This window comes from Oryza glaberrima, chromosome 10, assembly GCF_000147395.1.
Source record: "Oryza glaberrima chromosome 10, OglaRS2, whole genome shotgun sequence".
In the NCBI taxonomy this organism is placed as follows: domain Eukaryota; kingdom Viridiplantae; phylum Streptophyta; class Magnoliopsida; order Poales; family Poaceae; genus Oryza; species Oryza glaberrima.
Window position 1 is genome coordinate 12,471,651 of NC_068335.1, and position 12,766 is coordinate 12,484,416.

Sequence of the window (12,766 nt, forward strand, 5' to 3'; positions counted from 1 at the left end):
TACACTGGTACAAGTAGCAGCTTAGTGGTCGATGTGTGTGAAGATTTTGGTGATTAATGACAAGGTGGTTAAAGGGGACTAACGTGTCTATCAAGTTTATTCACAGGAGTTTAGTTCCAAAGCAAGTTGTGATGGCTAAGAATGCAAGGAGACCCCCCAATTTGAATGTTCCTATGTGCGAAAAACACCGAAGGTGATTAGACTAGGTTTTTCACCTTCGAAATTGAGTTTAGTAAAAACCGTACTATTAAGAGGGGTTTCAAGTGTGGTTCTAGAGTATACAAAGTGCTCTTAGTCATATCCATGTGTCAAAAGATTTTTGCAATCATTTTTGAAAAATGATTTTCTCCCCGGGACAGAAAGGGCTACCCGGAGGTTCTGGCCGGAACTTCCGGGCACCGTTTAATTGCAAAAAATTTTCTTAAGTGCTGCCCGGAAGTTCCTGGCACTTTTGCCCGGAACCTCCTGGCAGGTTTCCAGTTCAAACTTGTGAGTAACGGCTAGATGATGTCACCTAGCCGTTATATATATGGATTTCATCCCCAGGTCACCTTTTGCCATTCCACTTCAGTTCTTTCATGTTCTAGTGTTTTCTAGCCACTCCCAAGCTTCCTTTGTTTCCTCCACTCAAATCTAGAGCCTATCTTGTGAGATTGAGGGATTAGATGAGAGCGTAGGAGTGTTTTTGAGATGGCTTGAAGATTAGGTTTGATTGAGCACTTTGGATACCTTGTGGGTTGTCACTTGGGCTTATTACTCTTGGAGATCTTCTCCTAGACGGTTAGGTGTCGCTCGTGAGCTTCCAAAAATCTTGTGGATGTCCCGGGAAAGTTTGTGAAGGTTTTCCTCACCTCCGCAAGGAAACGAGGTAAGTGAGTAAAGATTCTTGTGCTTAGTTTTCAGAGGTTGTCCTAGGTAGAGCAACTTGCACTTGTGGTCTTTTCTAGAAGAAATTTTGAGTTGGATCTTGGTGGTCACTCAATTCTAGAAAATGACCTAGAAGTGTTGAGTTGAAGGCTGTGGACCTCTTCTGGGATCTTTGCATAAGTGAGGCAAGGGGTTAATCGAGACCCGGCTCTTTGGAGCACCTCAACGGAGAGTAGGATTCATGTGATCTGAACTTCAGGAAAAAATCGTTTTGTCAACACTATTCGTTTGTTCCTTCTTTGGAACCAACCAGGGTTGAAGATGCACTTGGTGATCTGGATTGGGTGATAGCTATGCAAGAGGAGTTGAATAACTTCACTCGCAACCAAGTATGGACATTGGTGGAGAGACCCGACCAAAATGTCATCGGCACCAAGTGGATCTTCCGCAACAAGCAAGATGAACATAGAGTGGTTGTAAGGAACGAAGCGCGGTTATATCAACTGGATGTCAAGAGTGCCTTTCTCAATGGACCCATCTCGGAGTTGGTCTATGTGGAGCAACCACCGAGGTTCGAGGATCCAAAGTTGCCAAATCATGTGTACAAGCTCCATAAAGCGCTCTACAGGCTCAAACAAGCCCCTAGAGCTTGGTATGAATGTCTCCGAGATTTCCTTTTGAAAAATGGTTTTGAAATTGGGAAGGCGGACACTACTCTCTTCCTAATAAGCTTGAAAATGATTTATTCATTTGCCAAATTTATGTCGATGACATAATATTTGGTTCTACTAATGCCTCTTTTTGTGAAGAATTTAGTAGTATCATGACTAAAAGGTTCGAGATGTCTATGATGGGTGAGTTGACCTTCTTCCTTAGGCTACAAGTGAAGCAAGTACAAGAGGGCACCTTCATCTCTCAAACCAAATACGTGAAAGACATACTCAAGAAGTTTGGGATGGAGGATGCCAAACCTATCAAGACACTGATGCCTACCAATGGCCACCTAGACCTCGACGATAATGGTAAATGTGTGGACCGAAAGGTATATCGCTCCATGATAGGATCCTTGCTTTACTTATGTGCCTCTGCATGTGTGCTCGCTTTCAAGCGGAGCCTAAAGAGTGCCATTTAATTGCCGTCAAGAGAATTCTAAGATATTTAGTTCATACTCCTAAGTTATTCTAATAGAATTGCTTGTGGTATCCTAAGGGTTGTGACTTTGAGCTTTTGGGCTATTCCGATTCGGATTATGCCGGGTGTAAGGTTGATAGAAAAAGCACAACCGGGACTTGCCAATTTCTTGGGCGGTCCCTTGTTTCTTGGTCCTCCAAGAAGCAAAATTCCATTGCATTATCCACCGCCGAAGCCGAATATGTCGCCGCCGGTTCTTGTTGTGCCCAACTCCTTTGGATGAAACAAACTCTAAAAGACTTTGGCTACAACTTCACCAAGATCCCACTCCTATGTGACAATGAGAGTGCCATCAAAATAGCCAATAATCCCGTTCAACACTCTTGAACCAAACACATAGATATTCGCCACCACTTTTTGAGAGATCATGAGACCAAAGGAGACATATGCCTTACACATGTGAGAACCGAGAGCCAACTAGCCGACATTTTCACCAAGCCTTTAGATGAGAAAAGATTTTGCGAGCTTAGGAGTGAGCTCAATATCTTAGATTCTCGCAACATTAAGTGATGGGTGGTTGGCTAATTAATAGCCAAACATGTATCACTAAAATGTAAATTAAAATTTTTTTTGAGCTTTTGTGCCTTGAGATCACTTCTTGGTAGAAGATGGTCTTGATACCAGGAATAAAGCTCAAACATTCCCCCCTATATCCAAAAACCCCTTTGTGAAATTTTTTGCAAAATCCTTTGTGTGCCTTTTATTGCGAAAATTTGGATTTTATCCCCTTCTTGTGATGTATATTGTCATATACGTCATAAGTCTCTTCATGTCCGTAGTTCCCTATTTCTCCTCGTTGAATTCTCATCTCCTTCTTATTTTTGGGCTTGACTGCCCTTTATCTGTCAGGCCGGAAGTTCCGGGCCTCCCTGTCCGGAACCTCCGGGTGTCGGGGAGTATATATTCTTAGGGGGAGTTAGAAACCCTTTTCTCTCTCCTCATTTCTTCTCTCTCCCCGTCGCCAGCCCTAGCCGCCACCACCGTGCTCCTAGTGGCGATTTTCACCTTCATCCAATCAAATTCGATTCTTCTCCGTGGATTCATCTACATTGGTGGCTGGGAGGTTCTTTCTGTGATCGATTCGCAGTTTCTTCTCTCAAGGTAGCACTTTTTGATTCCCACTCTCGGTTCATTGTGTTTTTACCCCGATCTCTAAATCTGTGAACCTAGGGAGAAAACCACTTGGATAGTCTTGGTTCTGCTACCTTGTAGACCTCCGATCTATAGGATTTGTTCACATGCACTGGCTATTTTTGAGACCTCTGTTCTTCATTTTTTTGCCGGCCGGAAGTTCCGGTGTTCTTGCACCTGGAACCTCCGGGCGCTGTCCAGCCAGCCTGTAATTCTTTCCTCTCTCATTTTTTGCCTAACTACGGCACTCCAATTTGTTGATTCCTGTTGCAGTAAGCTCTATGACTCGTGAGAAAAGACAGAAAGCCTCTCAGGATGTGTCCGGTGATGAGAGTCCTCCTATTCGGTTCCCTCGTGGTCGTTTAGGTAAAGAGAAAGTTGTTGAGGGCGGCAATGGCAGTGGCACTCGTACTTCTCCCAAGTTTACAAGGCAATCCAGCAACCGTCCTGTTCAGATTAGGGATGTTGACAGTGGTCAAGGAAGTGATGCACCTAATACAAGAGGACGGGGGAGAGGTGGTTGTCGCAGTTCTGGGGCTGGAAGGGCATCTCATGATTTCCCTGTAGGATCTCGTGAGAATCCCGTTCGGCTCTACAAGACTCTTGGTTTTGACACCACTTCTATGCACCACATTGGAAGACCCAAGTCCAACTACCTTCATCAACTTGCCAAGTGTAGAAGAGATCGTTTGATTGATCCAGAGTCACAGCTTGAGGAGTCACAGGATCCTCGCTTCAGGACTTTCACTCAATTGGATTGGTATAACTCAGTGATTATGGCTAGAGAAAATCCAGTGGTTGAGATGAAGTGGATTGATTGGGCTTACATGAGGAAGAAGAACAATGAAGTGTTCAACCAAGTGATGCAAGTGTGCCACAACAAGAATCTTGGAGATATTCTTGCCTTGGAGTATGATTGGAATGAGGAGGTCATTGCACAGTTCTATGCAACAGCATTCTTTGGTACTACAAGGAAGGGAACCCATATGTGAAGTGGTTGACTAAGGGTGTTAGGCACAAGATTTCCATGGCATAGTTTGCTGAGATGTTGGGGTTAGATGATGAGGATCTCAATAGGCCCAACATTCATAGTGAAGCACCCCTCCCCATGATCAAGACCAAGTTCATGTATGCAAAGGATGCTCCTAAGACTTGCATGAGATCTACTCATGGATTGCATCCCAACTACAAGGTGTTGTACTCCATCTTTCGTTGGTCTTTGCTTCCAAAGGTTGGAGATGCCACAGCTTTGCCATCCAAGCGTGCTCATCTTCTCAATCGCATGCGCTACCATCAGCCTCCCTTCAGTGTGATGAAGTTGATTTGGTATGAGATAGCTAACACCATTCTTGAGTCTAAGCGGGGTTGCATATATGCTCCTTTAATTATGAAGATGATTGAGACAGTCACCGGGGTGTTCTACATCAAAGATGGGCGCCATAATCGTTTTCGCCCTCGTGCTCCACCTTCCTCTTCTCTAGTGGTCCCTTGATCTGTTCCTTCTACTTCAGCTGGTCCTTCTTCTAGTGCCCCACCGAGTTCCACGAGTTCTTCTCCCATCAAGAAGGCTCTTCAGGCTATTTTCTGTATGTGTGCTAAGACTTCCAAGAAAGTGAAGAAGATCGAAAGGCGTCAAAATGAAGATAGAAGAGAGGCTGGGAAAGAAGTGTCAGATGATTCTGAGGATGAGGTCTATGTTGATCCATTTGAGGCTTATGAGGCAGCCCGCAACGTTGCCGGTGAAGGTCCATCCACCTTCTTCAATGAAGAATCTTCCCATTCTAATGATGATGATGATGATGATGACGATGATGATGGTGATGAGGGTGACGCCAAGGCAGCTGCTGAGGATGCTCCCACCGATGTTGATGAGGATGACACCGCTGCACATTCCGATGAGTCTCATCTCTCCGGTGATACCGAGATTGTTCCCTCTGATGGAGATGGAGATGAGTGATTCTCTTCTTCTCTTCATAGTTTCTCGCTTTTTTGGTGTCTTGATGCCAAAGGGGGAGAAATTGTGAATTGAAGGGGGTCATTTAAATCTTTTTGCTGCCTTGACTGTTGTCTGGTCATTTGGCCGGAAGTTCCGGGTCCTGTGATCCGGAGGTTCCGGCCAGGCAGATTTCCCCTCTATTATCCCTCTCTTATGGTCATGTAATCATATTCTATTTTGGTTGGATGTAATGACTGTTAGATGCTTTACTATACTTTATGTCAGTAAGTTAGACCATATGAATGTTGCATTTTGATGTGATGTAGTGTTCTTTTCATCTTTTTGAGTGATTGCTATGTCATCTAGTCTTTCTTCTTGCATATCTCTCATCTTTCAAGCACTCTCATCTGCATCTTATTTGATTGAGGGTAGTGTGAAGTTTCTTTTGAGCTTTCCTTCGTTTTTATGCATATTGTATTCATCTCATTTCATTATATGCATATCTTTAGGGGGAGCTTCACACTTCTCTCGTCATTCCAAATTTAAATTCTATTATCTTTTTGTGTGCTTTAACCATGTTGTCATCAATCACCAAAAAGGGGGAGATTGAAGATGCACTTAAAACCCCCTAGTGGGTTTTGGTGATTAATGACAAGGTTGTTAAAGGGGACTAACGTGTCTATCAAGTTTATTCACAGGAGTTTAGTCCCAAAGCAAGTTGTGATGGCTAAGAATGCAAGGAGATCCCCCAATTTGAATGTTCCTATGTGCGAAAAACACCGAAGGTGATTAGACTAGGTTTTTCACCTTCGAAATTGAGTTTAGGAAAAACCGTATTATTAAGAGGGGTTTCAAGTGTGGTTCTAGGGTATACAAAGTGCTCTTAGTCATATCCATGTGTCAAAAGATTTTTGGAATCATTTTTGAAAAATGATTTTCTCCCCGGGACAGAGAGGGCTACTCGGAGGTTCTGGCCGGAACTTCCGGGCGTCGTTTAATTGCAAAAAATTTTCTTAAGTGTTGCCCGGAAGTTCCTGGCACTTTTGCCCGGAACCTCCTGGCAGGTTTCCAGTTCAAACTTGTGAGTAACGGCTAGATGACGTCACCTAGCCGTTATATATATGGATTTCGTCCCCAGGTCACCTTTTGTCCATTCCACTTCAGTTCTTTCATGTTCTAGGGTTTTCTAGCCACTCCCAAGCTTCCTTTGATTCCTCCACTCAAATCTAGAGCCTATCTCTTGAGATTGAGAGATTAGATGAGAGTGTAGGAGTGTTTTGGAGATGGCTTGAAGATTAGGTTTGATTGAGCACTTTGGATACCTTGTGGGTTGTCACTTGGCTTATTACTCTTGGAGATCTTCTCCTAGACGGTTAGGTGTCGCCCGTGAGCTTCCAAAGATCTTGTGGATGTCCCGGGAAAGTTTGTGAAGGTTTTCCTCACCTCTGCAAGGAAATGAGGTAAGTGAGTAAAGATTCTTGTGCTGAGTTTTCAAAGGTTGTCCTAGGTAGAGCAACTTGTACTTGTAGTCTTTTCTAGAAGAAATTTTGAGTTGGATCTTGGTGGTCACTCAATTCTAGAAAATGACCTAGAAGTGTTGAGTTGAAGGCTGTGGACCTCTTCTGGAATCTTTGCATAAGTGAGGCAAGGGGTTAATCGAGACTCGGCTCTTTGGAGCACCTCAACGGAGAGTAGGATTCATGTGATCCGAACTTCGGGAAAAAATCGTCTTTGTCTCTCTTGTGCATGTTCTTTGTTTGAATCTGCTGATATCCTGTGATCTTCATCTTGTTCCTCTGTGTGCCTAAACTTACCTTGCTAGGACCTGTTTTTCATCTCAGTTTTTAATTATCTCTGTTGCCCGGAAGTTCCTGGCTCAAGAACTCCGGAAGTTCCGGGCTACTCATCCTGCCCGGAAGTTCCGGTGTTCATCACCAGGAGGTTCCGGGCCCTGTCAATTTAACCGCTGCAATTGTTAAGAAAATTTCAGGAAAGCCTATTCACCCCCCCTCTAGGCTACATCTCTGCATGTTCGCATGTTCAGTGTACAACAATCCAGGGGGACACAGAAGAATCTCTGCATGCCTCCCATTCCATGCATGCATGATGCATGGTCAATCGCTTCTACTCCAATCTGGGGCTGCCATTAAAGGGGTGCAACCGAAAATGGCATAGTCAAAGCAAGTGGCCGTACCGTGAAACAAAGCCCCTCTCTTTATCCATCTATCTGTGATCCGCCGCGCTGTAGAGCTAACTGTTCCTGCACATTGATCTGATCTTGTGTTTGTGCACTAGTAGCATGTTTGTTTGCTAGCTTGCTATACTAGCGGCCACATAGCAGGTGAGAGGGATTTCTCTTCGTCTCTCCTCTTCTTTTTTTTGTTGCCCAAGTGAAAGAAAAGCATATGCAGTTGCAGCTGGACAGGTTGCAGAATGTATGAAGCCTTTGTGGCCGCACAGTTTTCCAAATGAGCAGTGGATCCCGGGGAGCAGGGGCGGATTCAACATCGGTGCAGGGGGACTTGAGTTCCCCCTACCCTCTCCGAACCTATGGAGCCCCCCCTTAAAAAATTTCACCATGGAAGCAGCAGTAGGGGTACTGTGAAGGTCTCTGGAGACTGGAGGTTGAAGAATGCGTGAAATCGGGCTAAGCAGGAACTATTGGGCTTTCAACTTACTCACAGAGAAGGCCACATCTAGCCCCCAGCCCAACTACCTATTTCCCTAATCCCCACCCCCAAATCCCTAAGGAATAAGTTCATCTAAGGTCCCTTAATTTTACACCGAATCCGATTTTCATCCATGAACCACAAAACCAGATACAACCGGTCCCCGAACTGTCAAATCCGGTGCAAATAAGATCCCTTGGCGGTTTTGAAGGCGGTTTTGGCTGACGTGGCGCCTACATGGCTGGTTTGACTAAGTCTCCATCCCACGTGGCATTGACGTGGTGCTTACGTGGCAATTATATCTATAAAAAATAATAAAAGCCAACGGCCCACATGTCAGCTAAAAAATAATAATTTAAAAATGTCGAGCCCACATGTAAGAAAAAAAGGTGGGGCCCACATGTCAATACATTCTCTCCTTCTCTCTATGTTTCTCTCCCTTCCTCTCAGCGTCGGCGAGCATCGGCGGGGCAGGAGGTACTGCGGACGGCGGTGACCGGTGGTAGCGTGGAGGAGGGAGGAGGCGGAGGAGGAGGAGGAGGGATGGGCGCCGATGCGGCCGGGCAGCTATGCTGATGCGGAGGAGCTTGGCCGAGCGATGGCGACGCCGAGGCGGTGGGGCGCGGCTGAGCGGCGGCTCGGCGCGAGCGTGGCTGTTAGGCGGTGCCGGCCCCGGCGAGGGCACAACGTGGGTCCCGACCTCGGCGGTGCGACCAGCAGCGCGGGCAGCTGGTGCCATGGGCAGCCGGCGCCGTGGGCCTTTATATTGGCATTGATTTGTACGTGTACATACTACGTACTATCTACCTGTTTGTGTGACAGCAACATGCGCGGCTCCTCTGGTGGCCACGGCGGACGGCACGGCGCGTCCGACGAGCGTGAGGAGGCGATGGATCGAGCGCCATCCTGGCGGCTAGGGGCCCTCCTCCGACCTCTGCTCTGGACCACCCCATCCTCCTCATCACTCATCGCTGGCTATCGTCCTCCTCGTCAGCCGCATTTGGGAAGGAGGAGAGGAAAAGGGCAGGAGATAGAGAAGACCGAGTTGGGCATGAGTGCTGGAGGATGACGATAGTGGTGGAGGCGGGTTGGCGGCAGAGGGCGTGCGCTGCTCCCTCTCTCGCCAGCGCCGCTGGGCGCTGCTCCCTCTCCATCACACCTGAGAGAGGAGAGGGGAGAGAGATGAAGAAAGGGGAGAGGGGAGAGGGGAGGAAGATGAGAAGTGAGAATGACATGTGGGGCTCATGTGGGCCCCACCATTTTTTATTAATTTATATGTGAAACTGACATGTGGGTCCCATGGGGTTTATTATTATTTTTGAACAAATTTCCACGTAAGCGCCACGTCAATGCCATGTCAGATGAAGACTAAGTCAAATTAGCCACGTAGGCGCCATGTCTGCCAAAACCACCATCTAAACCACTGAGGGATATTATTGTTAGAGCCTAAGGATCAGAAATGGAGTAGTGATCGATATGGTGTTCACTGCAAGTCCAAGGATGAACAAAACCCTACTTTACTCTACTCCTAGAGGCAGATATTTAGCAATTCGTCATCTTCTTCATTCGGCTCTTGGCATCATTAAGTAGCTTACATTTGGGAATCAATACAGCTGGAAAGTAATGCAATACCTAAAACTGGAAACAGAGCATTTCAGAGCTAAACGACAAAGAGTGATAGCTACAGCGGTCTCGGTCTCTATCTCATCCGTCCGTAGCGCACGTGAAGGTAAGCTTGCCGTCCGATCTACTGAATCAGTGCCTTCCGGCTGTGTACTCTGAACTCTGAACTTAACTGAATTTTTCTTTACTGAATCTCCTCCTCTTCTCCATTTCAGAACACAAGATCTTGACATTACCCCCTTCTTGAGTGAATCCTTGTCCTCAAGGTTCAAAATTTGGGAATGTACTCTGAACCCAAGACGCATCCTCCCAGGTTGCTTCAACGGGTGATAAATTTTTCCAAAGGATTAGCCATTGAGTCACTGGCTCATTGTTTCAGGGTATCATTCGACTCTGAAGAACTGCTAGTGGCTCTGTTTTAATCTGCCCTTCTGGCCCCACATCAGGTAAGTTTGGCATTGGTACAGCATAACTTCCAAGATGTTTCTTGAGCTGACTCACATGGAAAACAGGGTGGATTCCAGCTCCCTCGGGTAACTGTAATCTATAAGCAACCGATCCAACCTTCTCTATGACCTTAAATGGTCCATAAAACTTGGATCTCGACTTCAAAGAGCCCCTGATTCCCAGTGCTGTCTATCTATATGGTTGCAATTTGAGGTAAACCATATCTCCTACTTGCAAAGTCCTCTCCGTACGATTCAAGTCAGCATAGTGCTTCATTCTCCTTTGTGCTTCGCCCATGCTCTCTTTAAGTTTCTGAATAATTTCTGCTTTCTCCTCCAGGGTCCACCGAGCTTCTTCAGATACATTACAAGGTACAGAGAACGCGCTGATTTGTGGTGGTGGAAACCCATACAACGCCTGGAATGGTGTCATCTGAATTGCAGTGTGATAGGTGGTATTGTACCACCATTCAGCCATCGCCAACCAAGAATGCCATCGTTGTGGCTCCAAGAATGTCATACTTCTGAGATAGGACTCGAGACACTAGTTAACCCTCTCCGTTTGCCCATCGGTTTGTGGATGGTGGGCGGTGCTAAACCTGAGTTGTACCTTTTGAGCTTTGAAAACTTCTCTGAAGAATTGACTTCTAAAGATCCTATCCTGGTCTGTCATAATAGCCAAAGGCATACCATGAAGCCTGTGTATATTATCCATAAATACTTTTACCACTTGTTCCACTGTAAATGGATGTGACAGCGCTAGAAAGTGGGCATATTTAGTCAATCTGTCCACCACAACAAGAATTACATCTTTGCCTTCTGATTGTGGAAGTCCCTCAACAAAGTCCATGCTTATATGAGACCATGCCATATCTGGAATCTCAAGGGGATTCAACAACCCTGGGATGTGCACATGTTCAGCTTTGGTGACTTGACACACTAGGCAAGATCTGACATGTTCCTCAACCACTCTCTTCAACCCTGGCCCTCATTCCCGAGTGACCTCCAATTGTTGAGTTATGGTAAACTTGCAGCAGCTGTTGTCTAATGGCATTTGCTTCTCCCACATAAATTCTTCCCTTATACTTTAATATCCCTGCTTCCCTTCTATAATCTCCATTTGGGTCTCCATTAGTCCCAATCAAGCTAAGTATTTTGTGTGCAAAAATGTCACCCTCATAACTTCCTTTTATGTCCTGAATCCAAACTGGAACCACCACAATTATATTCATACATTGCTCCCCCTTAAAATTTGGGCTTCTTGATAGTGCATCAGCCACTAGATTGTCTTTGCCGGCCTTGTATTCAATGGTATAATCGTATTCCATCAGTTTGAGCAACAATTTGTGCTGGATTCCCTCTACTAACCTCTGCCCCATCATGTATTTTAAGCTCTGTTGGTCGGTCTTGATAACGAGTTTTCCTCCCAATACATAGTGTCTCCACTTCTTAATTGCCTCTAGGATAGCCATTGCTTCTTTTTCATAAATTGACTGAGCAGCAGCTTTGGGTCCCAATGCCTTGCTATAGTAAACAATTGGTCTTCCAGATTGCATTAGGACTGCCCCAATCCCGATTCCACAAGCATCGGCTTCAATTACAAAGGGCTGACTAAAATCAGGCAATGCCAACACTGGGCTAGTGCACAGCTTCTCCTTCTGTTGCTCAAAAGCTTCATTCTGTGGTTGGCCCCAAACAAACCCATCCTTCTTGAGCATATCATGAAGAGGTCTACAGATCAGCCCATATCCTTTGATAAACCTTCTATAGTACCCTGTCATTCCCAGAAATTCTCTCAATTCAGTAACAGTCTTAGGGGCTTTCCTATCTCTGATAGCACTGACCTTTTTTGGGTCAGTGGCTACACCTTCCTGTGAAATAATGTGACCCAAGTAGGCTATACTGTCCAAGCCGAATTCACACTTCTTCAGTCTCACCACCAACTGGTTCTCAAGTAAAGCTTGCATCACTTGTTTAATGTGCCCCAAGTGTTCCTCTCTGTTCCTGCTATATATCAGTATATCATCAAAAAACACGAGCCCTAGGCGGTGACCCTTACCATAGCCAAAATAAGCATATAACATGATAGGAGAAGGACTACTAATAAACCGGTCATCTCAAATTAACCCAACAGCTCCTGTAGCCTAAAAAAGCTTACAAAAATGGTATAACACCTTTCTGTCGGGCACCTTTTCATGTGCATCATAATAATTCCAAAGAATTATTGAATCGCGTTAAAAAGGATTTTAACAGCATCGGGCCATGTCATTGTGAGCACATATTGCCAAGGCAAAAAGCGCCTAAGTCCTTAGGGATCACAACGGGCCACGCTAAAAACATAATTGGGCTGAAGTACCGTACAGGCCTAGGCCCATTAGTACTCCCGATACCCTAAAAATACCGAAGTCCAAACGTCGCTTCGTCTTCCCCGCCGAGACTCTCGCCATTCCTCACTCCGTGCTACAGTACAGAACCGCGCCAACGAAGTTAGGGTTCACCAATCCGCTCCAATCCATCCTCAAAAACTTCACAAAATTTCTCCCCGCATCCACCGCTCCGATTCCCCATCTCTTTCCAGCCGTATCTCGAACTAAATCAAACCATCCAGTTCACATTCATGGCGGAAGAAAGAGAAAGCTTCGAGAGTCAGTGGGCGCCCTTCGATGTGACGGAAGACAATCTGAAGGAGATGGTGGCGCACGGCGTTCTTCCAGCAAAAGAGATCATCGGGTGGCGACCAGCATTTGGTGAGGCATTCCCGACACACACGAAATCGGGGTATTCGCTCATTTCTTCTACGGCGGATTTTCTCTTCCAACCTCAAGATTTTTCCAGGGCATTCTGAACTTCTACGGGATTAGCTTGCATCACTTGAATCCAAACTCCATAGTACATATTGCCAA